This window comes from Mus pahari, chromosome 5 (genome assembly GCF_900095145.1).
Source record: "Mus pahari chromosome 5, PAHARI_EIJ_v1.1, whole genome shotgun sequence".
Classification (NCBI taxonomy): domain Eukaryota; kingdom Metazoa; phylum Chordata; class Mammalia; order Rodentia; family Muridae; genus Mus; species Mus pahari.
This window is the reverse complement of record NC_034594.1, coordinates 40,134,633-40,162,212: the sequence shown is the minus strand read 5'-3', so window position 1 is coordinate 40,162,212 and position 27,580 is coordinate 40,134,633. Positions and strand designations below refer to the sequence as shown.

Here is a 27,580-nt window from a genome sequence, read left to right as displayed (position 1 = left end):
ATCAGAAGTACACCAGACTTCTCACCAGAGACTAAGAAAGCTTGAAGGTCCTGGGCAGATCTCAGACAGACCCTAAGAGAACACAAATGCCAGCCTAGGCTACTATACCCAGCAAAATTCTCAATTACCATAGATGGAGAAAAAAAGATATTCCATGACAAAACCAAATTTATACAGTATCTTTNCACAAATCCAGCCCTACAAAGGATAATAGATGGAAAACACCAACACAAGGAAGGAAACTACACCCTAGAAAAAGCAAGAAAGTAATCATCTTTCAACAAACCCAAAAGAAGGTAGCCACACAAACATAAAAATAACTTCAAAAGTAACAGGAAACAACAATCACTATTCCTTAATATCTCTTAACATCAATGGACTCAATTCCCCAATAAAAAGGCATAGACTAACAGACTGGATACATACACAGGACCCAGCATTTTTCTGTATACAGGAAACGCACCTCAGTGTCAAAGACAGACACTACCTCAGAGTAAAGGACTGGAAAACAATTTTCCAAACAAATCGTCCCAAGAAACAAGCTGGAGTAGCCATCCTGATATCAAATAAAATCAACCTTTAACCAAAAGTTATCAAAAAAGACAAGGAGGGGCACTTCATACTCATCAAAGATAAAATCTTCCAAGATGAACTCTCAATTCTGAATTCTCTATGCTCCAAATGCAAGGGCCTCCACATTCATTAAAGAAACTTTAGTAAAGCTCAAAGCACACATTGCAGCCCACACAATAATAGTGGGAGACTTCAACACCCCACTCTCACCAATGAACAGATTATGAAAACAGAAACTAAACAGAGACACATTGAAACTAACCGAAGTTATGAAACAAATGTATTTAACAGAGATCTATAGAACATTTCATCCTAAAACAAAAGGTTAAAAATCTAAATCCTGGACTTAAATGTTAGAGTTTGCGTCAATTCACAGTCAACAGCTCCCGCTGCAGAGGCAGTGGCGGCACATGCTGATTAAAGTCCTCTCACCTGAAGGGCGTGGCTAGTTACAGACACTGCTGCTCATCAGTACACTTTCATGTACTGTGCTAAACGGGAAACATCCATTGTCTAATCCTCACAGCAGTTCCGTCTGCAGAGAGAAGAAAACTGAAGCTCAGAAAATAACACGTAGTAAGGGCTAGAGTTCAAGAAAGCCTGCCCACACTCTTTCCAGTATACTGGAAAAATGGAAAAAATGGAAAAAATGGCCTCTTGGAAAAAATGGCATGTTCTTAACCAGAGTTCGTTCAACTGATTATGTAAAACCAGAAGTTTTGCTGTAATGGTGAATGTGACCTTTTAAAAATATTTTTATTTTTATCTTACGTGTATGAGTGTTTACCTACTTGTATTTGCACCGCGTGTGCAGTACCCACAGAGGCCAGGAGGGGTCCTCTGGAACTGGGTTGTGAGCGACTATGTAAGTGCTAGGAACAGAATCCAGGCCTTCTGCCAGAGCAGCGAGTGCTCTTAACGGCTGAGCTGTCTCTCCATCCCTTGAATGTGATTCTTATTTCACCTAGCACCTGGGAGGTTTCCTAATAAAATACAACTAGATGTGAAAATATCAAATTGGATTCTTCTCGCAGACTGTTGCTTGACGACTGAGTCTCGGCAATGATGTTTTGTCGTTGCCTAATTTTAAAAGGACGATGTTTAAATGAGGGGACCCTACTTGTCAGCATAGTTTCAACACATGATTTTTATGAAAATTGATATTAACAACCCTGGTATGTCCATTTTAGGTAACAAAGGAAAAGTACTATCACATTAGCATGAAACACCAAATGCTTAAGTTGCAGGTATAGGTGTTTGTTCCTACAGGGTTACTCTCAACTTTCCAGAATGTCTGACGGAGAAGATGGGGGTCTCTGACCTATTTGTAGTTAGTGTGACTAATTCTTTTTACAAGCACGCATGGTGTAGAAGGTGATATCAAAATGGAATACCCATTAAGGAATATAGGATCACTTTGCATTCATCAAATAGTTATTCAATAAGTTAATCAATTGCATGACAGGATCTTCTTTAAGAAAGCGTCTAACTGGGCTCCACTTCCTAGGGTCATATAACCTAAATGGAAACGGATAGAAGCTCAATTGGAAAATTCCAATGATTTCTGCAGCCAAAAATGCAGAAAAATAACATGTGTATTTGTTCAGCTGGGTTGCTTTTAAAAAGTAGACATGTTTGAAAATTTTTAAATTAGTTCTATGCAACAAAACATACTTGTTTAAAGTGGAGGTGATGTTATCTTGTTGTGTATTTAAAAGAGAAAAGCATATTTCTAAGGGTTTCCTGCAATGAAATTTCAATTCCTTCTCATCTCTGAGCCTTCGATAGTTACCAAATACGACCACAAGGGGGCACTGCTGAATCATACTTGCTATCCTCAAACCCACAGCTGTACAAACGCTTGTGCTCCCTTCCTGAGGGAAGAGAAGTGACTCCGCAGGCATTCGTGCAGTGCGTGTGAGGTGCAGTATGAGGAATGGATTTTTCTTTTAATTAGTCACAGCCCCCAGAAGCAAGGGAGGTGAATTCCTGTATTCTCATCGGAAGCCAGGTCTCCACTCGAAGATAGACAGATTGTCTGTTGAAAGAAAGCTATACCTTAGCAGGGCAGTGGTGGCGCATGCCTTTAATCCCAGCACTTGGGAGGCAGAGGCAGGTGGATTTCTGAGTTCGAGGCCAGCCTGGTCTACAGGGTGAGTTCCAGGACAGCCAGGGCCATACAGAGAAACCCTGTCTTGAAACCCAGCCTCCCCCCAAGAAAGCTACATCTTACTAGTTTCTTAAAATTTCTCTGTCAGCCTTGAAAGAGCCAATGACCTGCAACACTGCATGGTTTTTTGGTTTGTTTTGTTTTGTTTTGTTTTTGTTTTTGTTTTTCTCTTCGCTCTGGGAGGAAGTGCAGGAGTGTCCACTCAGAGATTTGAGAAGGAAGCTGAGATATCTTCGGAGGATTGCAAAATCCTGGCGAGGCTAAGAAAGCTGGCTGAGAGTGATAACAGTCTCCTCCCATCCGGTTCCCATGCCCTCCGACCGACCGCTAGCATGCTGTGCAGCCGCCCCGTCAGATCTGTGACAGATCAGCAATGTGGCGAGCAGGAGTTACTTGTAATTTTAAATAGAATATGTCCCGCACACATAGGGAAGAAGCAGAACAAGGTATCAGTGGAGGAGATTAAAACATGACCCCAGCTCCCTCTACGCTCTGCCATGACCAGATGCAGGAATTGGACAGCTAAGATGTCAGCACAGCCACTTATGGCAGATTTGGATTCTGAGAGTTCATTGGCAGGACCAGGTTTGGAATTGAGAGAGACTTGAAGGGAGGTCAGAGCCCTGGAAAGTCAATAAAGCACTTGTGTCCTTCAGGCTGGACTACAGCACAGGGGATGTAGCAGCCTCCCTACGCTGACCACTTCTTAGCCACTACCTGCGCTCACCTGTCATCACGGTTTTCTCTCAGAGCAATGCTTTAAAGTGAGTATTTTACCATCCCAGACTGAATGGACTCCACAGCTGGGATGGCTTATATATGCTTGACCCAGGGAGTGGCACTATTTGGAGGTGTGGCCTTGTTGAAGTAGGTGTGTCACTGTAGGTGTGGGCTTTAAGACCCTCATCCTAGCTTCCTGGAAACCAGTCTTCTGCTAGCAGCCTTCAGATGAAGATGTAGAACTCTCAGCTCCTCCTGCACCATGCCTGCCTGGATGCTGCCATGTTCTTGCCTTGATGATAATGGACTGAACCTCTGAACCTGTAAGCCAGCCCCAATTAAATGTTGTCCTTATAGGAGTTGCCTTGGTCATGGTGTCTGTTCACAGCAGTAAAACCCTAACTAAGACGATAGCCAATCATGGTGAGGCATGCATGTAATTCCAGCACTTAGGAGGCAGAGGCAGGGAGACCAGGATTTCCATGTCAGCCTGGCTTAGATAAGACCTTAGAATGCTTATAATAATGTTCTCAAAGCTTACCAGGCAGAAAATGACAGGGCAAGCCAGGGGACATCAAGGCCTTTGCCCTTCACTCTGCCCTTGCTCCTGAGAGTCTTCAGTTCAGGTATCACACCCCTAACTCTATTTGCACCGCAGCCGGTGTCTTACCACATACTGTTGCTATTCCCATTTGGAAGCTGCAGCAGCAGAAGCACAGGTAAAGAAACTCCTACGAGCTAGTAGAGTCAGAAGTCGATGTGGTCAGATTCCCAACCAGAGCTCTATCTATGACATCTTACAGCCCTCCATAGACGCAAGCTTCGGTTGTTAAGAATCCTCGGACCAGAGGCCGCAACGGCCAAAAGAGAAAGAAAGGGTTTGCCTTCCCTGCGGTGGTTGTAGGATTAGGGAACTCTTGATTAGAACCTGTTGTTCGCCGGGCTCATTGTTTTAGAGATTTATATATGTGATATCAATTTGTTCTCACAATTGTCCACGGAGAAATGCTTGACTTTATGATTAGCTGGGGAACTTGTGCCAGAAAGGTTACATCATCTGCCCAGAGTCACACTAATAAATGTCAGAGCTCAGAGTAAAAGGTAACATCTGTTTAACGTGGGGGATTTCTATGAAATATTTTTGGATGAAAACATAAAATGTACAAATCTACATAAGACCTACCTATGTAAATGATGGCATTCCTATATAGAAAAATAAGAAGGAACCTGGGTGCTGTGTGGAGCACATTGCCCCAGAACGTGGAAGACGAAGGAGGAGAAGCAGGAGCTTGAGGCTAGCTGGAGGCTAGCCTTAGCTACAGAGCTTTTTTGAGACCACCTCTTACAAGATATTAATAATAAGAATTTAATAATAATAATAATATAATTAATAAGAAATAAGAAATGGAGTATTTTAAAAGATGCAAAATTACATGCGTTAATTATTTTATTATAGAGAAAAATAGGAGTCAGATGTAGCTCTTTATCAAGTGTTTGACCGGCATTCAAAACCCCTGCTTAGTTCTCTCCCTCCACATAAATCAGCAGTGATGCATGTCTGTAATCCCAGCACAGGGAGGCAGAAGGACCAGAAGTTTAAGGTCTCCTAGGCTACATAGCAAATTCAAAGCTAGCCTGGAATGCATGAGACCCTGACTCAAAGAGGTAGGGTGGTGGAGAGATGGACAACAGTAAAGAGCACTGACTGACCTTCCAGATGGTCAAAGTTTAATTCCCAGCACCCACATGGCAAACTAACAACTGCTTTTAACTCCAGTTCCAGAGGCTGTGATGCACCCTTCTGGCCTCCATGGGCATTGCATCCACTTGGTGCACAGAGATGCATGGATAACATCTATTCACATAAAATAAAAGATATTAATTTATTTTGAAAGAGTACTTGCTGCCCTTGAAGAGGATCTAGGTTGCATTCCCAGTATCTACATAATGGCATATAATATCCATAACTCCAGTTCCAAAAGATCTGGAACTGGCTTCTGGCTTCCACAGACACCAGGCATGTATGCAGTGAACCTCAGTACATGCATGCAAAACACCCATACACGTTAAAGAAAAATAAAGAAAAAAGGAAAATAGAGAAGAGACTAACATAATACTGCCCTCACACTGCATAGAACTAGGTCTGGTATATAGTCAGGGCTCTTTAAAAAAACATAATCAATAGGAAGAGTGGACAGATGGGTAGACTTGGTAAATAGATGGATGGATGGATGGATGGATGGATGGATGGATGGATGGATGGATGGATGGATAGATTGAAAGACAGATGTTAGAAGATGTATAATAGATATTGATAGAAAGATGGAAGATAGATATAGATAGATGATAGGTAGGTAGATGATAGATAGAAGATATATATATAGATAGATAGATAGATTGATAGAAAGATGAAAGATAAATTTATAGATAGATAGATGGTAGATAGATAGATAGATAGATAGATAGATAGATAGATAGATAGATAGATAGATACTTATTATTAGGGCTTGGCTTGTGCAAACAATGGAAGCTGAAAAGCTTCACAGTGTGACATCGGCATCCAAGGAAGATGAGGAAAGCTGATGGCTCCAACACAAACCCAAAGGCCTGAGAACCATTAAAATAACTAATGATGTAAGTCTCTAGCCAAGTCCGAGATCCAACAACCGAGAACATACAAGTGTCTGAGGGCAGGAGAAACCACCCTTCCTCCACCTTAGTTGATGTTCTGCTGGTCACCCGAAAGACTAGATGATGCCTGCCACACGAGGAGGCAGATCTTTCTCTGCCCGCCCATCGGAACATGACTTTCCCCTGGAAACACACACCCTCACAGACATCCATCGAAATGGTTTGCCAGGGAATCTCTTAGCTCACTCATGTTGACACATAAAACCAACTGGTATGCTTGAACACTCCTTTTACATTGACGAAGATTATTGACCATATTTGACCTTCATACACCTTGACACACATGACCTCATACCACCTACACCTTGCTAGTTGTTTCTTCCCCATTTTTGATGCTACTACAGGTCTGCCTTCCTCCTTTCTCTTGATAGTCATACTTTGCTTGAGAAAAGTCAACTGTACTTAACCCAATTCATACTCAGCTGTGAAAAAAAAACATTAAAAAGTCCTTAATGGTCCAATTATTTTATTTTATTAATAAATATCATTTGAACCAGACTGAATAAACCTGAAGAGAAAGCACAGGCAGTTGCCATACACTCCATCCCTAACACAACCACAACCTTCGTTCCCGCCATCGTCCTGCACTAGAGGGGGACATTTGTTATCATCCATGAAGCTACAGAGACACATTGTCATCGCTCAAAGCTCGCTGTTTATCTAAGCCTTGTTCTTGGTGTTACAGTCTACACATTTGGTGAAAAAAACGATGATGTGCACCAGCTGCTACTGTCTATCACACGGAAGAGCGTCCCCGCCCTGAAAACATTCTCTATCTTCACTACTCACTTCTCCCTTCCCCGTCTCCCTGGAAACCACTCGTTTTTAAAAACTGTCTCCATAGGTTTTTTTTTCCCCTCTTTTGGAATGTCACAGTTATAATCATACAGATAAGTGGGTTCTTTTTACTTTGTATCTATTTGATACTTTTAATATCCCTCCACTTTTCTTTTTGTTTTGATGGCTTTGTATCTCATTTCTTTTTTCTTCTTTATATACATGGGCACATTTAAATGCGTGTGAGAGTAGATGATTGCCTGTGTGTGAGTACACACACACATGTAAGGCTCATGTGCATACATGCACCTATGTATGTAGAAGCCCAAGACTGATATGGAAAATTTTCCTTCATCAGTCTTCAACAGCCTTCTTTGAGTCAGGGTCTCTCCCTCCAACCTAGAGCCGGCAGATAGGAGAGTCTCCCCGGCCAGCGTGCTTAGGGGACCCCCAGTCTCTGCCTTCTGAGGCTAGAGTTGCAGGCAGGCCACTGCTCCCACCACAAGCTATGGGGGTCTAAACTCTCGTGCTTGCATGGCAAGTGCTTTAACCACTGGGCAATCCTTCCACTCTCTTTTTGGCGCTGTCTGAATCTACCATAGTTATTGTCTGTTCTCTCACGAGAGGATATTTTTCTCTCTTGAGTTCTGTCTATTATGAACAAAGCTGCTGTAAATATTGGTGTATGGATCTTTGTGGAGACATGAATGTTTGATTCATGTGGCTGTATAGAATAAAGACTATGACTGTCCGGCTTACGTAATAAGACAATGTTGAGTTTTATAAGAAGTCGTTTAACTCAATTCCAACAAGACAATAACCTTTTTAAAAATGCTGCTGGCAGTGACTGTCATTCCCTGTTTCAAGTCTTTGCCAGCACTAGGTGTTGAGGGCGATTTGTATTTTGAACGTTCCATTCGCCATTGCACGGGCCGAGCATCCATTTTTAGGAGCAGTTCCTCAGTGGCAAGATACTGAGCAGCTGCCCTGCCATCTGTGTTTCTCCTTTAGTGAAATATCAGCTCAGGGGTTTTTACCAAACTTTTATTTGGGTCGTATATTTTCTCATTGTTGAATTTTGAGGGCAGCAGCTGTTGTTATACTTTGGGCAACAGCCCTTTATCAGGTGCATTTTCTGCACGTAATTCCGTAGTTTCTCTCCTCACTCTCCTTCCAGGATCTCTTGGACCACATCAAATCCCAGACTCTTGTTTGCTCTCAGGCCTTGGCTGCTGTAGCTGGGAAGCTATCCCCACAATCAAGGTCGGCTCATATTTCTCATACATGATCTTTTCTGGCTTTATAGTTGTGTGTTTCCATCTCTCTTCTGCTTTATTTGTCGTTTTGTCTGTTGTTTTGCCAAAGCATGCTGTCTTGATTACAGTAGCGGTACAGTAAATATGTCTGAAGTGCAAGAGCTGTCCGTCTTCTAACTTTGCTTTCTGAAATGTTGGGTTGGTTGTCTGGGGTTATATTTGTAGCTAACAAGCTTTAAAATTGCCTCCCTTGGGTTCCTGCTCAGGACTTCCCACACAGAGAGCGACTCTCTGTACACGCCTGTCTGGATGCTGTGGCTAACAGCAGGGGGCGCTCTCCTCTAGGGACAGGGCAGGTATTGCCGGTAGTGATGGCTGCGTGCAGACCCCTTCTGTGCACAAATGTGTAAACAAAACGGGATCTGAAAAGGACTCTGTAGCTCACTAGCATGCCAGGGTTGAGGAGAGTGGTACTGCATGACTCATGTGCATAGACACACATGCACATGTCTATTTACAATGCAAATAGTGACAAGCATTAAAAGCAAAGGTTGAAGCAAGATATGCCTTCAAAATCCCAGAGGTAAGTTATTTTCATTTACATACATTCAGGCAAAGTAAAAAGAGTTTCAGCATGGCAAGGAACCAAATATTCACAATCAACATATTTTTTTTTTCTTAATAATGTACTAGGGACAACAAAGGCAGGTCTCAAATGTCCTCAGGAGTTAAATGAGAGTCAAAGGCCAGGTCTGAGAGAGGAGCCAGGAGCGGGAACTGAGGAAGTTAGATCCCAGGGGAAACAGAGAGCATTGAATTCCCTTCTCCAGCCCCACCACCCATGAGAAAAACTCCCATTTGGTACACTTCTTACTGATGGAGACTGTGGAATACTTCCTATGAAGAAAATTCTAAAACTTCCATCATTTAGGAACTTTTAGTCTGAAGCAACGGTTCTCAGCCTACCACCCTCATGTTGTGGTGACCCCCCAACCATAAAACTATTTCACTCCTACTTCATAACTTTGTTATTGTTATGAATTATAATGTGAATATCGGTGTTCTCTGATGATCTTAGGCAGCCCCAGCGAGGAATCCCTGGTCTAGACAGTCCTTTCTAAAGGCCTCCACGCTCTAGCGGTCTGTGGGTGAATTTAATCAAGCAACAGTATTGGATGACCTCTGCAAGGTAGGTGTTCTGCGCAAACAAATCACAATTTCCTTCATCAGAACCGAGAAGATTTTCCCAGAGACTGGCTATGGTTTTTACCACTCTACGTGAGTACTTCCTTTAGAGTCAAGTCTTCAGTGGAGAAATCCTGAGGAAGGCAGTCCAGCGGAAAGAACGAGAGGAGGGAGCCAGGCGAACTGAGCAACCGTGCACAAGATGATTAACCTCCGTGGGTTTCTTTCCTTTAGCTAACAAGAAAAAAAATCATGATTCTCTCTGCCTCTCCCCCCCTCCCTTCTCCCCTCTCCCCTCTCCCCTCCTCCCTCCCTCTCTCTCTCTCTCTCTCTCTCTCTCCTCCTCCTCCTCCTCCTCCTCCTCCTCCTATTCCTCCTCCTCTCCCTCTCTAAACAAAAGCAAAACAGAATGCTATTTTGAGCAGCAGAAACCCTGCTGAGGTTCTGATGTGAAAACAGTGCCACTCCAGCTCTTCAAAAGCATTTTAAAGCAATGATGTTAGACTTTCACATCTTATTTTTATGAGCTTTATAAATATTTTTTTTTCTTTTTTCTTTTTCTTTTTTTTTTTTTTTTTTTTTTTTTTTTTTTTTTTTTTTTTTTTTTTTTTTTTTTTTTTGGTTTTTCAAGACAGGGTTTCTCTGTATAGCCCTGGCTGTCCTGGAACTCACTTTGTAGACCAGGCTGGCCTCGAACTCAGAAATNCGCCTGCCTCTGCCTCCCAAGTGCTGGGATTAAAGGCGTGCGCCACCACCACCACCCCCCAGTTACTGCCAGCTTTCTTGTTGTGAACAAGATAGTGAAATTGCTTAAGTCAGTAAGACACTTCAAATCAACTAGGTCCAGTAGTGAAGCCGTGTGTCCAAACCCAAGGATGTGCACCACCAAGAGACCAAGGGTGGCTGCCTCTGCTGTAAGCTGTGGGTTTTGGAAATGGTAGCTTGTGAGCGTAAACTCCTCAGCTATAGCAAACAGAAAGCTCTAGAGCAGGGTGTGACAGGCTGCGTGGCCGTGGGGACTTGAAGCATGCAGGGACACTTTATGCATTCAACTCCATTTTGCTATGAACCTAAAACTACCCTGAAAAGAGTTTATTAAAAGAGTTAATTAACAACTATTTGAAAGCATTTGGCACACAGGACAGATGTTAAAATGTAGAATTTTAAAATAAAATAAGTTCAAATCATGGTGGGTTTTTTTTTGTTTGTTTGTTTTGTTTTGTTTGTTGGTTTTTGTTTTATTCTTGTCATCTTTTTATTGGCAGAAGAGCATTTTAAAGGCACAGGTCATTGCTGATTTGTAGACTTTACTTAAAGAACTTAGAGACTACAAGAGCGTACACCATAATGTAAAAACCCGATGAAATTTTTGAATGGGTCTTCAAAACACTGTGTAATCAAACAGCTGGAATGAGTCTTGAGAGGCCACCAGGTCCTTTCAGAGGCTGAAATGTAGACACACCTCAACTGGCATTCACAGGGACTCAATGACAGCAGCTGCTCCAATGTCTTGGTTCTTTCTTCTTGCCCAACCAAATCAATCATTCAGCTTAACCTAACTCTGCCTATTTTGATTGCTCAAAGCATTAAGGACCCACGCTTCCCACATCCTAACCGCTCTGTTTTTGAGAGACCTTAAAACCTGAAGACTGAACGCAACTCCAAATCCTTCCAACTGCCATCTGGTTCTTTTCTACAACAACATTGCTCTAATTGATAACAAATCAGAGAATTGAAGGGACAGATGTCAGGAAAAACAGGAGGGAAGGAAAATGAGACTAGAAAGGATGAGTTGTAGGTCCGGAGGACGGAGGAGCCCTGGAAACACGGCTAACACTATTGCTGCAATCGTCCGTGTGTGACACCTAAGGGCAGCTCCACATCCCCAAACCAGGGCCATAAAACAGGCCCAAGGCTTGGAGAAGCCTGAGGCCCCTGGAGTTGCAGAGAATGGCTGGAATGACGCCCATTACATGCCCTGGAATCCCGAGATTGAAAGAAAAAGGGGGGGGGGGNGGGGATCTGACCTACAACTCAGCCCTGGAGTTTCAGAGAGTAGTTAATCCAGAAAAGCAATGTCTATGACTGGTGGAGGGGCGTTTCTCCCCCACCCCCACCCCCGGCTCCTCTCCGGTACAAAACTGTTGCCAGACCCTGCATGGCTTTTGTTTTTGTTTTTTTGAGACAGGGTTTCTCTGTGTAGCCCTGGTTATCCTGGAACTCACTTTGTAGACCAGGCTAGCCTCGAACTCAGAAATCTGCCTGCTTCTGCCTCCCAAGTGCTGGGATTAAAGGCATGAGCCACCACGCCTGGCTCATTATTAGCTTTTTACCTTATCAAGTGATACCATTAAAGAAATACAAATTTAAAGACAAGAAGGATCCTAATATTCATGACCATGACAAATTCACAGAAATTATATAAGCTAGTGCCTTACATTAAGTTTAGAGCATACTATGTCAGACCATGCTGTTGGGTATCCGGCTCATTTTAAGTGTTGCTACAAGCAAATGAAATGTTGTTAGAGGAAATTGTTTCACCTCCAGGACCTGTATTTGAAGGCCAGTAGCCGACCCTATGGTGTTATGAAATTAACCAGAAAAAAAAAGAAAAGAAAAAGAAAGAAAGTGCCAAGAGAAGATGGTTTCAGAATGCATACCAGCTCTGCACCACAGGCTAATGTTCCCTCATTTGCACTCCACCCAGACAGTAACCCTTTGGTCAAAAATTGGAAACAGCTTTTTTACCATGCTCTTTGAATTGAATCAACTGGTTAATGATATAAATTATATCATAATGAATCCCTTATATATTATATATACATAATGAATCCCTTATTATGTATACTTAATATGTATTAAAGACTCAGCCAGTGCAATAGACTAGATTTGTAAACCAGGGCATTTTTAGAGTAGTAAATTATATTGATTATAAAATTCCTAGCATATATTAATTGTACATATTAATGGGCTTCACTAGGACATTTTCATATAGACATATGTTTTATCATATTTACTCCCCGTTATCCTTTTTGCTCCTCCAACGATTCCTCGATCCCTTTCCTCTTCCCATCTAAGCATGCTTCTCGACTCTTATGCACTTTTTTAAAAGTGTATTTACTTTTACCAGTGAATTTACCTAGGGCTCCTTACAGGAGCACCAGTGAGGAGCAGTTGCAAGAACATGGCTGCATACCACATTAAGAAAATATTGCCAGGAAATCCTCAGAGAGGGGCGGGACCGCCTGAGCCCCTCCCTCCCCACTGGACCATCATGGGCCCTGTCTTGTGCTGGAATTGTATAGGTAAAGAGCAAGCGCTTCTGAAAGTTCCCGTGGTGGCACTCTCCTCTTCCTCAGGCTCCGACATTCTTCCTGCTTCGTTTCCCAGGATGGTCCTCACACCTTGGAGGTTGTGAAATAGATGTTCCATTTAGGAATGGGCACTCAACAGTCACTTATTCTCATCTCTTTAGCCAGGTATGTGTCTCTGCAGTAACCACCGCCCACCGCAAAGAGAAACATCTCTGAGCAAAGCTGAAAGCAGTGCTAATCTACGGGGGTAAACAAGCCTATGTAGAACGCAATGGAACAGGTACATCATGCTCCTTCAGAAAAAGAGCAGCAGCCTTCTCTCCACCAGAACCTGGGACCTCACTGGCAAGGGGCTTTTGATCCAGGTGACAGTATCAGCCATGAAGTCTTCCTGCAGAGCAGGCCTCAAATCCAACGGATGGTGATTGGTTACTCCTATAACAGTTACGGTACTATTGCAGGATCCACGAATGGCTGTTAAGACCAGTGATGTCAGTTCTCCCAGAAACCTGAACAACACCTTCAGGCACCATGAAAGCCGGCCAGCAGGAGGATGCTTCCAGATCCAGTCCAGCTCCCAAGCCCTGTGATCCCTGTTTACCAAGAACCTGAGCCTGAGCACTTGTACGATCCTGTGCTGCCTGACTGATGAGTCATTGGCCTATCACCAAGCGCCCTGCCTGCATGCACCACTAGTGTTCAGAGAGTGCTGAACGCTGATTGGATCCAGGAGGGGGGGGGATAAGATCAGAGGACCAATGGAAAAGAAACTGGACGAGCCCTGAGATAAAGACGAAAACTGCTGAAAACCTTCCTTGGCATTCGTGTCGCCCCCCCCTCCCTCTGCCGGTCGGAGTTTGGGGTTCCGGCAAATGGCCCCAGATATTTTGTAGACTTCTTAATCTTTTCCTGTTTTCGACCCCTGAGAAATTTTTATGCAGCCATGAGTATATAAGTTAATAGAACAGGTTTACAAGCCAAACTTTTACTAATAAAATCATAAAGATTCTTATTTAAGACAGTTCTTTGATATTCATATAATTTTATCATTTATTATTAAAGAAGAAAGAAAAGTTGTGTTAGCAAATATGGGTTTTGCATACTTAATTTTACATGAAGAATTAAATCTTGGCTAAGTAGTCGATATTGCAGTATATAAATTTTCAAATTTTATTTATTAAAACCCTCAGCCATGGGTTTGTGAACAGGTTTACAGTGCCACGCATGGAGTTCCCCTGTGTAGAGTAAGTCTCAAATCTAACTGGAAAGTGACTGGTTACCCCTGTAAGAGTCATTCCACTGTAGCGTCAGTGGGGACTTCTTCCTGACAGATTGATGTTGTAGGTAGCGGCGTTCACAGCTGCTTAAGAGTGTTGACGACTTTCTCATCCAGCAACCTGCACAGCCCCTACCCATCTACCATAGTGTGTGGCATCGTCAGCACACTTTATCATTTAGTTCTGATGGGCAACCAAGAGCAGTATGGAGCCGTACCTCCATCTGGGGTCACCTGAACAAGCATCTCATAGGAGGAAACCTATACCTACCACTGTTTTTGTTTTTGGTTTTTTTTTTTTTTTAATTGAGTAATCTATAGAAGCAATGTTATCCAATCATGCAGGATATCCCCCTTCAAAATCTTTTTTTTTTTAATGTATTTTTAAGTGACTTACAAGGTAATAAATTTATGTGTGGCTTTTTCAAAATACACCCTTTATTTTGGTTAACCCTCTCCACTCCACCACCCTATCTCCCCATCTCCCATCCCTAACACTACTTAAACCTTTATATCACCAGTATTTCCCCATGTTGTTTTATAGCATCTCTACTCTACTCTTGCCAGTGTCTTAAGGCATTCCATTCCCCTACGGGCCCCGTCTAGCTTACTCGCCTCTATCGATATTCCAAATTAAATATACAAATGTGAGATGCGCCACAGCTTTGGTCACAACCAGCTGTCCTCTGCTGCTTGAGCGGCGCCAGCACCTTTCCTAGGAGCTCGCTGCAGCAGCCGGCTGGCCTCTGCTCCACAGTAACCATGTGACCGGAAGGCAGTGATCAAAAATGCAGACATGACGGAAGAAATGCAACAGGACTTGGTGGAGTGCGCTACTCAGGTGTTGGAGAAGTACAACATAGAGAAGAATATTGCCACCCATATCAAGAAGGAGTTTGACAAGAAGTACAACCCTACTTGGCACTGCCTTACAGGCCAAAACTTCAATAGTTACATGGCACACAAAACCAAACATCTACTTCATCTACTTCTACCTGGGTCAGGTGGCCATTCTTCTGTTCAAATCTGGTTAAAAGCATGGACTGTGCCAAACACCCAATGATCCATCCAGAAACAAGGACTGCATCCTAAGTTCCAAATGCCAGAGACTGGATCTTCAGCTTTGCTACCTCTTCTGAATTCGTTGTGTTGTGTACAGGGCCTCATTCTCTGAACAAGCCTGTGGTTATAAAATTAAACAGCTTACATTTGTATTTATTTTCTAGTCTGTACTTCTGTACCCCCATTTTTTCTCCCTTAGGTCATTCCTTTAAAAATAAATCCGTTGGAGATGAAAAAAACAACAACAACAAACAAATGTAAACTTTTGAAGCTAAAATCTAAGGAAAGAGAACAGGTGATGTTTGTCTTTCAGGGCCCAGTTTTCCTCACTAGATGTAACATTTTCCAATTCTAGCCGTTTTCCTGAAAATTTCAAAACGCTATTGTGCATATGTACCACATTTTGTTATCTAGTCATCAATTCGTGGACATCTAGGCTCATTCATTTCCTAGCTATTGTGGATACAGAAGAAAGGAACATGGATGAAGAGGTATGTCTGAAGGGGGATATAGATTTCCTTTGCCCAGGACTGATGGAGCTGGGTCCTATCATAGTTCTGCTGTAGTCCTGAGAGACCTCCCCGCTGATTTCCACCACGCCTGCACCTGTTCACATTCTCGCCAATAGTGCATAGAGAAAGGCTCCTCTGTGCCCACATTCTCTCTGGCATTTGCTATCATCTGATTTCTTGATGCTGCTCATTCTGGCATGGGTGAGCTGGAATCTCAAAGTAGTTTTAATTTGCATTTTCCTTAAGGATAACTTTTTAAAAGGTTAATTAGCCATGTGTATTTCTTCTCTTGAGAACTCTGTTCAGATCTACAGCCCTTTTATTACTGGGCTGTTTGTTTTCTTGATGCTTAGCTCAGAGAGTTTGGAAGCATTCTTTCCTTCTCCATGTGATGAAGTGATTAAAGAAACCGTAGCTACCTAGCTACCTAGCTACCTAGCAGAGTCATGATGGCACATGCCTTTAATCCCAGAACTCAGGAGGCAGAGACAGGCAGATCTATGAGTTCAAGGCCAGCCTGGTCTACAGAGTGAGTTCCAGGACATCTCTTGCTTTGGTTTCTTGGAGGCCTGATAGAACTCAGTTGTAAATCTCCATCTAGATCCACCAGACTTTTGTTCACTGACATACTTTTCATTATAGCTTCAATCTTATTTCTTGTTGTAACTCTATTTAAACTGTTTTTCTCATCTTGGTTTACTTTGGGTACATCACATACAATGGAAAAGCTTATCCATTTCTTTTAATACAGGTTTTTAAGGTTTATCCTTAAAGTTGTTATTGGTATCTACTGTAATGTCTCTATCTCAAATATTATTAATTTGGGTCTTCTCTCTGTTTCTTTTGGTTAATTTGGATTATCATTTTTTACTTTACCTTTTTTAAGAATAAATTATTTGTTTCATGGATTTTTATTGTCTTTTTCCCATTTCTATTTCATTGACTTTTTTTTTTTTTTGCCCTGTGGAAAGAATCTCTTTCCACAGATATGTCTGGCCTGACCTTGTTTTTCTAACACCTTAAGGTGTATCCATCATCCTGAATGTCTACCATCACGCTGTAGTTACTCTTCTCACCTTCTCACCTCACAGAAAATAATGAAATAATGAAACTCCATAGTTATATTTGATGTTTAAGTATAATTATGTTCAAGGTAACTATTAAAAAATTTTTTTTTCTCCATAGTCATAGTTCAGTTACTTTCAAAGGTTCCTGGTGGCAGACATTGATAATTGTCACTACAATATATATTCTTTTGGTTCTCTTTTAGAAAAAAAAATTAGCTAGACACTGAACTGTGTGATCCAAACTACATTCCTTGGTCACCTTTACAGATAGGCGAAGCTCTATGATTAGATTCTAGCCAACAAGAAGGGAGGAGGGAAGGGACGGGAATGTGCAGCTTACTATTCATACCCTAAAAAAAGACAAGGCTACAGTGTAACAGAAGTCAGAGGCCTCCAATGGACTAAGACTTAATGACTCACTGCAGTGAACATTCACAAGTAAAGCTGTTGGGGAAAAGGGTGTATGTTTGGGACACACCGAGACACACTGAAGCTTCCGCAGCAGCAGCAAGACATTTTTGATGATGTTTATTTTATTTTTTTGTTTTCTTTTGGGAGGAGAGTTGCGAGGGAGATGGGAGGATGTTAATGGACTCGGAGATGAGTAGGATTGGGGTTCATGATGTGAATTCAGAAAAAAGTCAATAAAAAGGTTTTTTTTAAGAGGTAAGTCTAGACACTAGCCTCCTCTCTCTTTCTGTCCCTGCTTGTCCCTAAGAAAAGCACAGTGGGAGCCAAAGCCTCCCTCTTAGACCACAAGATGGAAGCCAAGAGCTGAGCAAGGCAGAGCAAGAAAGAACTCAGGGGGGGGGGGGGGGCTCAGATTCCAAGACCCCTCCACCCCAACCCCCAGTGATGTTACTTGAATAATCAATCAGAAATAAGGTTTCTTTTTATTGGTCAATTGGTATTTTTGTCTTTGTCACAGTGTAAAATTTGTAACTTGTTAACATAATTTTCCTCTAAAATTTAGGTTACAGGAGGGATACTTGGTGACACTGTTGAAGGCTCTCTTTTTCTGTAATAAACTGTAACTTCTTATTGTAGACATAACTTTCAGTATTACAAAATAGGTGAAGAAGACTTAAACCAAAGCAACAATCTCAGGCAGTATGCTATTCAGAGCACTGCTTAAGTGAGACTTTATTTCCCTAGTTAAGTCTCTTTTCTCTCGCTTCCTTGAACACACTTTAGTTGGGTCCCTTCTCCTCATCCTTCAGTCAAAATTACTTTTTTTTTTTTCCAGAATCAAGAATGGCTTCCTTTTAAGTAAATTCAGAGGCTGGACACCGTCCATTCTGTCTGGTGTACATTCTGTCTGTTTTCTTTGAAAGTCTTCGCTTTGCCTGCAGAGCCCTTCCCTCTCCTGCATTTGCCCCACCATTGCCCGCTCCTCTTGCAGTTTTTATGTTATCTCCTTGGCCGCAGGACACTCCCTGCAGATCTCAAACATCTCCATCTAATTTTATATCCTTGGCGCTCTTCACCAGCCTCGTAGCTTTCCTTGTCACACAGACACTGAAACGCCACAATTTTATTTCCAGCCAGCTAGGACATTAACCTTTTGAGGATGGATCATCAGCTGCTTTATTCCTGCGGCGTTTCCGTTTCCTCTTGAAAGCAGTTTGGTACACACTGGAGCAGCAAATACGCTACCTGCTGGATGAATGCGCGAACAACTAGACGCTACTTTGCTTAACTCGACCTTTTAACGAGTCTAATATTTACTTCTAGCTTGAAAGTCCAGTGAGAGGGCAAGGAAAAGCCATACCCTCGCTTAGCGTGTGAAGCAGATATGGAGGAAATTTCGGGCAGAGCCAGCCTGGTTCACTGTTCTGCCAGTGAAGCGCGGTTGAGGGCTTGAGGAGTGGCATTGTCCTGACTTGGTTTTGAGAATTTATAACTCTGCAAAATATGAAATGATATGGCAAAGTCAATAACAGGCTTTTTTTTTTTTTTAATGGATGTCTCTTGTATTCGACTCTTCTTGCTTGTGAATTCTAGCCCCCAACAGAAACCCTTTCAGACTCATAAACAATGCTCAAAGACAGTCAAAGACAGTCAAAGAGAGTTGGGAGCATGCCTTGGTGAGTATTCTTGGCTGCCCGCTGCACTCAAAGGGATGCCCGGGCACTCTCAAAGGCGAATGCATGTTAAATTGGAAGTATTGTCAATTAAAGGCAGCCTCAGCCCTTACAGATCTTGTATTGAACCCAAAACTGAGCACAGGGCTGCAGTTCTCCCTCTGCAAGCCATCCTGAGAGCACAATCAAGTTTAGTCTCTTGAATGCTGATGCGTGATAGGGTGGCTGTCTCTGTCTTTGTACCTGTCCCTGTACTTACATGTGACCTTGTCTATGCCTGGCTGTGTGTTCTGAAAATGCTCTATTGCAGACTTCCCAGGGAAAAGAAGACCTGGCCATAACTTGGAAAATTTGTTGGCAGATAAAAGGCAATATTCCAAAGAACATACTTCTCCCCTCTAGAAACCTAGAGTTTTAGGAATTGTGTCTAAAGATCTTGTGTTTGACAGAATGGCCCTCGCTGTGCTTGGCCTGCTAGTCTCTAGTGCAGTAAGGGCACAAGGTTTACTGCCACACAGGTCCTTGTATTCTCTGTGGGCTCTTACTGTTAACTATCTATGGTGTTTTAAGAAGAGAAAAGCATTTTAACTTCTTGGTCACGCAAAACTAGGCTCGTGGTGCTGAATTTGGTGATAGTTTCCCAAGACTTTGTCTAGCAAACTGTGACAGCTGAAATGTCTTTGTCGGTAACCATTTGGAAGAGGGCATGGGATAGAGTTCTAACTGATTAGATGAGGGAAGATCAGTTGAGGGTCCTTGGGAAAAATGTCCATGCCTCTCCCATCACCTAGACACTGGGACAGTTGCCTAGGATATGAGCCCACATAGGAAGACAGCAAAGAGGTGGTTCATGGGGAAACAAAGCCAGAAGCTTAACAGTCTTAAGCCTGCCCAGCAGTCACATACATGCATAAATACACGTGCATGCACACACACAGTTTTGGACACGCACACAAATATATTTTGAATTGAGGTCTCATTTTATTGTCCAGTCTGGCTTTAACCCCCTGGACTCAGGCAATCCTGCTGCCTCAGCTATTCAAATAGCTGGGATATTGGTATACACATGACATCCAGATTACTTTGATCATTATGTGAATTGGAATTAGGCTGACAAGTCTCCAAACCTCCAGACAGCAACCTGGAGCCCTTTGAGCCCTGCTGCTCAAAGCATTGTAATTGATCCAGATAGTAAGGAATGCAAGCCTGACAATAGGAAAGGATATAATATGTCATTAGGTGACAAGAAAGGATATAATATGTCATTAGGTGACAACGTTACCTCAGGTCTCCAGAGACCCTGCCTTTCCCTTTTCCACTTCCCCCTGCCCCCTTAGATTTCACTTATAAGAATGACTTGTGGCTGGGCCTAATGACACATCATGCAGTTCTCACTCAGGAAGCTGAAACAGGATCAGGAGTTCAAGGTCAGCCTGAGCAATACAGACTGTTTCACACATGCACATATAAATACATACACACACACACACACACACACACATACACACACACACACACACACACACACATAGGCACACACAGAAAGTAAACTGAATGAGTGTTCACTATTTTAGATTTTATAAAACTATAGGGTTCAAAGTTCCAGATGTGTAAGATTAAAAAAATTCTAAAGTAGAATAATCTCATGTACAATGGGAGTCTAATGTACAGGATGAGAACTTTAGCTACAATATATTGGAGACTAGTTATTTTCTAAAATATTTGGGGAGTGTTTGAATGTATTTGTAGTACATATGCATGCTCACAAGTATGTGGACACAAACATGTATGGGTGTGCGTGCATGTGTGTACGCTTGTAGAGGTAGCCTAAGGTCAATGCCAGAAGTCTTTTTTGAACATTCTCCACCTTATATATTGAAGCAGGGTCACTCATTAAACTTGGAGCTTGCTATTTAAGATAATCTGAGTAGACAGCTTGTTCCAGGGAGCTCCTGCACCTGCCTCCCTTATGCTGAAACTAAAGGTAAGCTGGCACACCCACTTGGCCTTTGCAAGGGTTCTGGGAATCTTAACTCTGATGGTCCTCAGTCTTGCATGGAAAACACTTAACTAACAGAGCCATTTCTCCAACCTAAAAGAGCCTAGCATGTTCGAGGTCTCCAGAAAAGGAGCAGAGAAAAAGAGCTGGGGCATCTAAAGAGAGAAAAATTGGCTCGTGCAACTGTAGAGGCTGGCCAAGCTATCTGCTGATAGCTGACAGAGCCCCAGGGGAGTCGCTATACACTTCTAGTCTAGATTGACATTAGCCTGAGGATGAGGAAATAACTGGCATCGTTATCAACTATCTGGGCATCGTGTGGACCAGTGAACAGATAAAATTAGCCACCATGGTCTTTCATCAATAGACGTCTGGATCTAAGCCAACAGAAGACAGAGTCACAGGACCCACACAAACACCAATGCATCTATCCTTGACAAGTGCTCATGGCCCAGGTGCTGGTGGAGATGAGGGTAGAGCAGGAGAAGAGACAGGCCTCCTTGCTGAACCTGTTCTTTAAGCAGAAGAAGAAGGCAGATACATGAAAGCCAGCAATGGTCGCCTCCTTTACTGTGAAACTCAAACCATAGATCTTGACATTTACAAGTGAAATAGAGAAAAGTTAAAAGGTAGCATACAGGCTCCGAGACTTTAATGTCAAGGTGGGGATTCTGCAAAGGGAGAGAGGCTCATGAGAATGGCACTACAGTTCTGTGGTTTTTCTAGAAAGCAGGGGCCACAGGGTTTGGCAGTAATAAGCTACTTCCATTCCCTTAATATTCACAAATGCAGAAGATCGAGGAGAGGAAAAGGCCACAATAGAAACAAAGTAGGGGAAGGGACTCTCTTACCAACTGGAATTTTACAAACCACAGAATTCTCTGCTGGCAATCTTAAAGAGCCCCACAATGAAGATTAAACCTATGGTCTGGACTCATTGGCATTCACATCAAATACCCCATAAATGCTCAAAAATGAAAATAACAGGAAGGGGGAAAAAAAAGAAAAATCTCTATAGAAGTTCCAAGTAGGGTAAAAAAGATCACCAAAAGAAAATTTGAAGCTAATTCAGCACTTTGTAGTGGGAAGTGAAAGAGAGAAGAGGAACTGAATTTCAAAAATCAAGAGAAGCTCCATAAGTCAGAAGGTACCATTTGTGGATCTGAGTACAATTTTCTCTGGGATTTGTTTGATGGTAGCAAAGTCTGTACCTGCAGTCCATTGTCCAGGCTACATTAGTTTTCAGGCCACTATATGGCCCACATAGCATAGGAAACCCAATCAGAGGCAAGAAGACTCAGCTATTGCTTGAGTGAGAGCCTATAGCTCATGCCAGCAACTGCGTTAGGGAGAACACCCAGAGATACCACAAGAGCTGCACACCTGACCAGCAATATCCTGTTTTGAGAAAACTGAAGAGGAGTCAGTTAATTGCCATCATTTGAAGATCAAATCTGGTTCCTATCTTCTAGGCCGAAAATCTTCTTTTTCTAATTAAGATCCTGAAAATCTTCCGAAGGGGATGTGTGCCTTCCCCCAGCCCCTCCAACCTGAGAATGCAGCTCTTTGCCTTGTGCCACAATGGGGATAGAATCACCCGTGTCCTGTTCTCCGATTTGTAGAAATGCTATCTTGTTTCCTGACCACTTTTAGAACTACGGCAAGTGGCAGAGAAATTGGAAGCAAAAGAGTTGGAACAGGGTGATAAAGCAAAGGAAGGCTACAAAAGGGAAAAGGCCCCATGCTTGCTTCTCTCACATTTCCCCTTTCCAAACACAAACTGCAGAGAAGCTCAAACACAAGCTTCCTTTTCACTTTTCCAATAAGTATGTTTGTTACTCCTTCCACTGAAGGAAGTTTTTCAAACCCTGTTGGTTTATCTTAACAGGTGGGAGGGAGTCCCATTTGAAAAGACACATCGGAGAGCCCTAGATAATAACTCCAGAGCAGGAAAGCACTGGTCACATCTCTCTGGACAGGTGACATACAATACACTCTGTGCCTTAAGCCAACGCCAGTTCTGAAAAGGACAAGGTGGGGTAACTGGTGTTTGTCAAGCAAAGCTAAGAGATGAGAAGGGATGGGGACCTCTGCCAACAGGATGAGCTGCTCTAGGCGACTAAGATAAGGTCACCCAGGCATTTAAAGGGTTAAGTCAAGATGAGGAAAAAGAAAAGGAATGAGCCGAGACCCCAGGTAAGTGAGACAGGGATGGCCCATCACACAGTTTCTGACTCTAGATCTCATGCATCATGCTATCGAGTATTTTAGATTTTTTATTATTGTTTTAAAATTATGTGTATGTGTAAGTGTGGATACCATTAGAGGTCAGAAGAAGGTGTTAGACCCCTTGTAGCTGGAGTTATGGGTGGTCGTGAGTCATCAGATCTAGGTTTCTGGGCATTGAACCTGGGTCTTCTACAAGAACAGTACATGCTCTCAACCACTGAGGCATTCCTTTATCCCAGAGTGTTTTAGATAACATGTCACCTATATGAGTTATACTCTGGTACCCCTTCTTACCAGACCATTCTCATCCTAAGGAGCTCACTTCCTCTCCAAAGATGGAGACTTTTGACCATATGACTCAGGAATGCTATGACAGAAGACAGATGTATCCTCAGCTAAGTTGGGTATCCTGATCATGCCTATGGTCCATCCATGTCCTTGATGATGCAGAACTTTAGGGTTACCTGACTCCAAAGAATGTACCTTCCCATTCAGGTTGCTCCTGAAGGATCCTCAAGTTCCCAGGATTTTCTGAATTCCAGCCTTCAGTATCTGTAGGGTTTTCTAAAGTTTCCTCTATCCCAGTGTTTACACCATGGATCCCCACATCCCTCTTCAACTGCATCCCGTCTATAAAGTTCAACGAGCTGTGACAGTACTGTGCCACACCACTTTAACAGACTCCAAAACTGCTCCATGTTTTGAGTTCCCAGTGCTATAAGATGAGATCACTGGCTCCTCTAAAGTTTGCCAAGTTCACATTCTAAACGGAACACCTCTATGGGAAATTCTTGAAACATAGGAGAAGAAAGCAAAGTAAATTTCTCATCCTGGTTTTATTTCAAAGACCACAGAGGCTAGAAATGCTCCATGCACACAGCAACTTGCTCTTGTCTAGTGCTTTGCCCATCCTGCCCAAGCATGGATGCACTTAGAGTATGGAAAGCTCTTCTCAGGCAGTATGTGGGGTTCTGATGCAACTGATCTGTTGTGTTGTCCCTGTGTTAATGAATAACTCAGCTTAGAAATCACTGCTAGCTCCCTCCATAGTGCCTTTAAGAGACCATTTTTACAATCAACATTCTATGCTGGTCTCTTGTCTGACACATATCTCTTCACAATTGTCTTAGAATGGCTCTGTGACTCATTTCACAAGTCAAAAAAAAGTCCGATTCCATTTTTAGTAGATGTGAGTAACTATAATTTTTATCACTCCGTGTTTGGAAAGTGTGTAGCCTTTATAGTGCATTTTCTGGTGAGCATCACATTCGACTCTCACTGCAACCCCAAGCCAAAGTCAGATATTAACCTTCTCATTTTAAAGACAAAGAAGGTGAGGCTTAAAGAGAAGGGACACATAGACAAAAATGGAAGAGCCATGTCTGCCATTCCTATCTTGTAGGCACCACCCAGTGCCGGCCACAGCAAGTTCTCAGGCTGCACTATGAGCTGCCATTATTTGCTTCCCATCATGCTTTTCAGTGTGAAATGCACTAGGTTTGAGCTAAGGCCAGGGACTCTGCATCTCCAACCTACTATTAATGATAGCAATGCTTCTCTGGTCTGTAACACTGGGAGTCAAGTCATTACAGATTCACACAATGCTTCCTTTCAAGTCGTAGCGAAGAAAGCAGTTACACTGAACTTCTCGTGACTTCTAGACACTGCTGAGACAATACATGTGTGTTCAAGCAAGCCGTCAGATCCTTGGCTGTTACCTCTGGCTAGAATATGTGTGATTGTTTTGGCAGGCAGACCATAATTGTGTTTGTATCTGGGCTCACCAACAGCTGGAGTTTCAGCAGCTCTAGTCCCCCTACTCACCCTCTCCCACTGTGTTCCTAGTTCCTTCACATGGTTGGATTCATGGGACCGCTGGGACATCTGGCCCTGCAGCTGGCCTGAGCTTCTGAGCCTGGGAACATAATGATGATTCATTTGATGTCATCTAAGTCCTTAGATGACATCTTTAGCTTCCACAAACAGAGGAGAGTTATGTTAACAATGAGTCCGGCCTCTGAAGCCACTTCAGTATTACTGTATTGACACCAATGAGACTGTGTTCTTTTTTTTCAGCCTGTCCTTTTAAAATTAACAGAATTGTTAAATATGTCTACAGTACAGGAAGGCTCTGGAATGTACCCAAAATAGAGATAACTTCCATTCTTACAGTGGACTTCATGATTTGTCTAAAATTTTGAAAGAAAATAATTACCTCAGAGAAAGTTTTGCCTTCCCTTCTGCTTTCACACACACATACACACATACACACATACATGCCACATACATACATACATACATACATACATACACACAGAGTTACACTTTATTTCAAGTCTTCCACCAGCCATTTGATCAGCACCCCCCCCCCGATTGTTGGGCTGTTCTACCATAACGAATCATTTCTAGGCGCTAACTGCTACCTAATTTTAAAGAGGCCCCACCGAGCCCTCATATCTCTATCCAGACCCAAAAGGGACCTTCTCCATTGCACAGGAGCTGGCCTCTCCTTTTCGGCTGAGCCTCTTTGCTCGTGAGCACATATATTTGTATCCATGTGGGTTTAGGGAACAATATTTTGATAAACATTTAGCTTTATCTTCCAACCATTTTCCTTTTCCATTTCTCTCCAGGGAAGGTGGTCTCCCAACTTCCCTGCCCTTCCATGCCTCAGAGGAAGAAAACATGAGAGAAAGGGGTAGAACTACCCCATTAGTCTTTTTTTTTTTTTTTTACCTTATGTCTACCAAAACCCTCGAGATTAGGGAAGCCCTTTGAAGGACCTGAAATGAGAGAGACTTCCTCTTCTGTTAAACAGCTTCCCCTGGGGGTCAGGAATAAAGAGAGATCAACCATGGAACAGAAAGGACCTATGTTTCAGTCCCTAGCAGTGCTGCCTAGAAGGAGTGCAGAACCTCAGAGAGGAATGAGAGCAAAGACACACATGGGCCAACAAGAGCAGACACAGTCCTCCCCAACCCCTCCCCCTTGCCCAAGTCAAGTATGGTGGCAGAGGATAAGAGTCACCATCTTTGAAGGGTAAGGAAGACAGAAATGCAAGTGGACAGGTGTGGGAAGACATGACAGCCCCTGACCCCACTGTCTGAATATTGCACAAGACCCAGAAATATGACATAGTCCTGGAGCCCTGGGGAAACCCCAGGGGGGACTGAGATTAAGGTTTCTTTCCACTAGCCCAGCAGAATAAAGCTCACAGTCATAAATTAAAATCTGAAGCTGGTTACTAAAATGAAGACTATTGCTAAATATATAATCTGTCTCAGAACCAGACCTACTCCGTAGTATTGGCATCATATATATCGGAATCAACAAAAACTGTGTGTAAACTATCGCCAGGATTTGGAGCACCGAGGGAGCTTTCTCATCAGGTATTAGGGCTCATAACAAAATAAGCTCCAGGGTCACAGCGTTGTCCTTTGTGGCCGACTGAGCAATTCCACCTGGAATTTGCTTTACATGGTGTGGGAACCCAATCCCAACGATCACGCACTAAATAGTATTCGGTGCAAGCTCCATGACACTGGAGCACCTGAAGCAGTGTGTCACATTCAGGAACCTCTTTCAACAATGCTGGTCGGCTGGCCGAATGACCTGCATACTTACTGAAGCGCTAGAGGGACTCCATTCCTTCATTCTATTCTGCTAGTTTGAATTCAGAAAGACAGAAAACTATTAGAACAGTAGGGTGTGAACTGAAAGTGTACCAGCTCTTTTTACCTCGCATGACTCCAACGATCAAGCTTTATGGTGTGTAATCCTATCGCCAGAGAACCTAACCCTGAAAGGCAGAAGGCTGCTGTGTGTGCTTTTACAATGCCTGTGAAGGCGTTAATAGTTTAGAAGCCCCGGGATGACTGTGATATCTGGGATGCCGTGTTACCAAGGGAGACATCGGCCCTGCTCAGCTGTGCTATAACTAGGCATGCTCTGGTGTTAGCCAATTGGAAACAGACTTCCAGCCGCGCCGGGTCCTCGTGATTTTTCACATTGCACTTCATGTTGCTAAAAATATGCTTCAACCTCTCCCTGTTGATAATTTGGAAGAGAAGGGATTAGAGTGAGAAACAGCTAAATATTAAACACCTCCTGATGGTCGCTTGGGATGAATACAGAGAATACACTCTCCGCTGACCAGAAAACATGATTCCACATTTCTGATCACTGGCAGTCACTGCTTCAAAATATTAGCTCACCACCCATCTACAAACCCTGTTCGTTCGCTTTCTCTTAAATAGTAAATGCAGTTTGGAATTTGGGATGTAAAGCAAGAATATAGGGAAGGTATATGGTTTCATAGGCAGAGTTGTGATGCTGGAGTTTATCTGACTATCAGTCCTGATGCCTCATGGAAATGTTTCCTTGCTGTTTCAAATCCTAGCGGCATTTGATTTTTGTTGGCTACACAATTGTTAAACACAAAGACTAAATAAAGCACAAAGTCCTTTTTTAAAAATTCCCTACTCATAGACAAGTGCAAAGGGCTGAGTGGCAGACACTAAGTGACTAAAAAGAAACTATTGTCTCTGCTTTTCCAAGGAAGCAATGAGAAAAAGAAAAACTATGGCCCCAAGGTTTTCTAAGTGAGAAGCATGGATGAAAACACCTGGGGCCACTATTCCACAGGCTGTTAGCGTGCTGAGCGTT

At 42.8% G+C, this 27,580-nt stretch overlaps 1 pseudogene; it reads left to right on the top strand.

The window, feature by feature from the left end:
- The first annotated feature begins 12,957 nt into the window (after window positions 1-12,957).
- Window positions 12,958-15,048, top strand: LOC110321929 (annotated as a pseudogene).
- The last annotated feature ends 12,532 nt before the right edge of the window (window positions 15,049-27,580 follow it).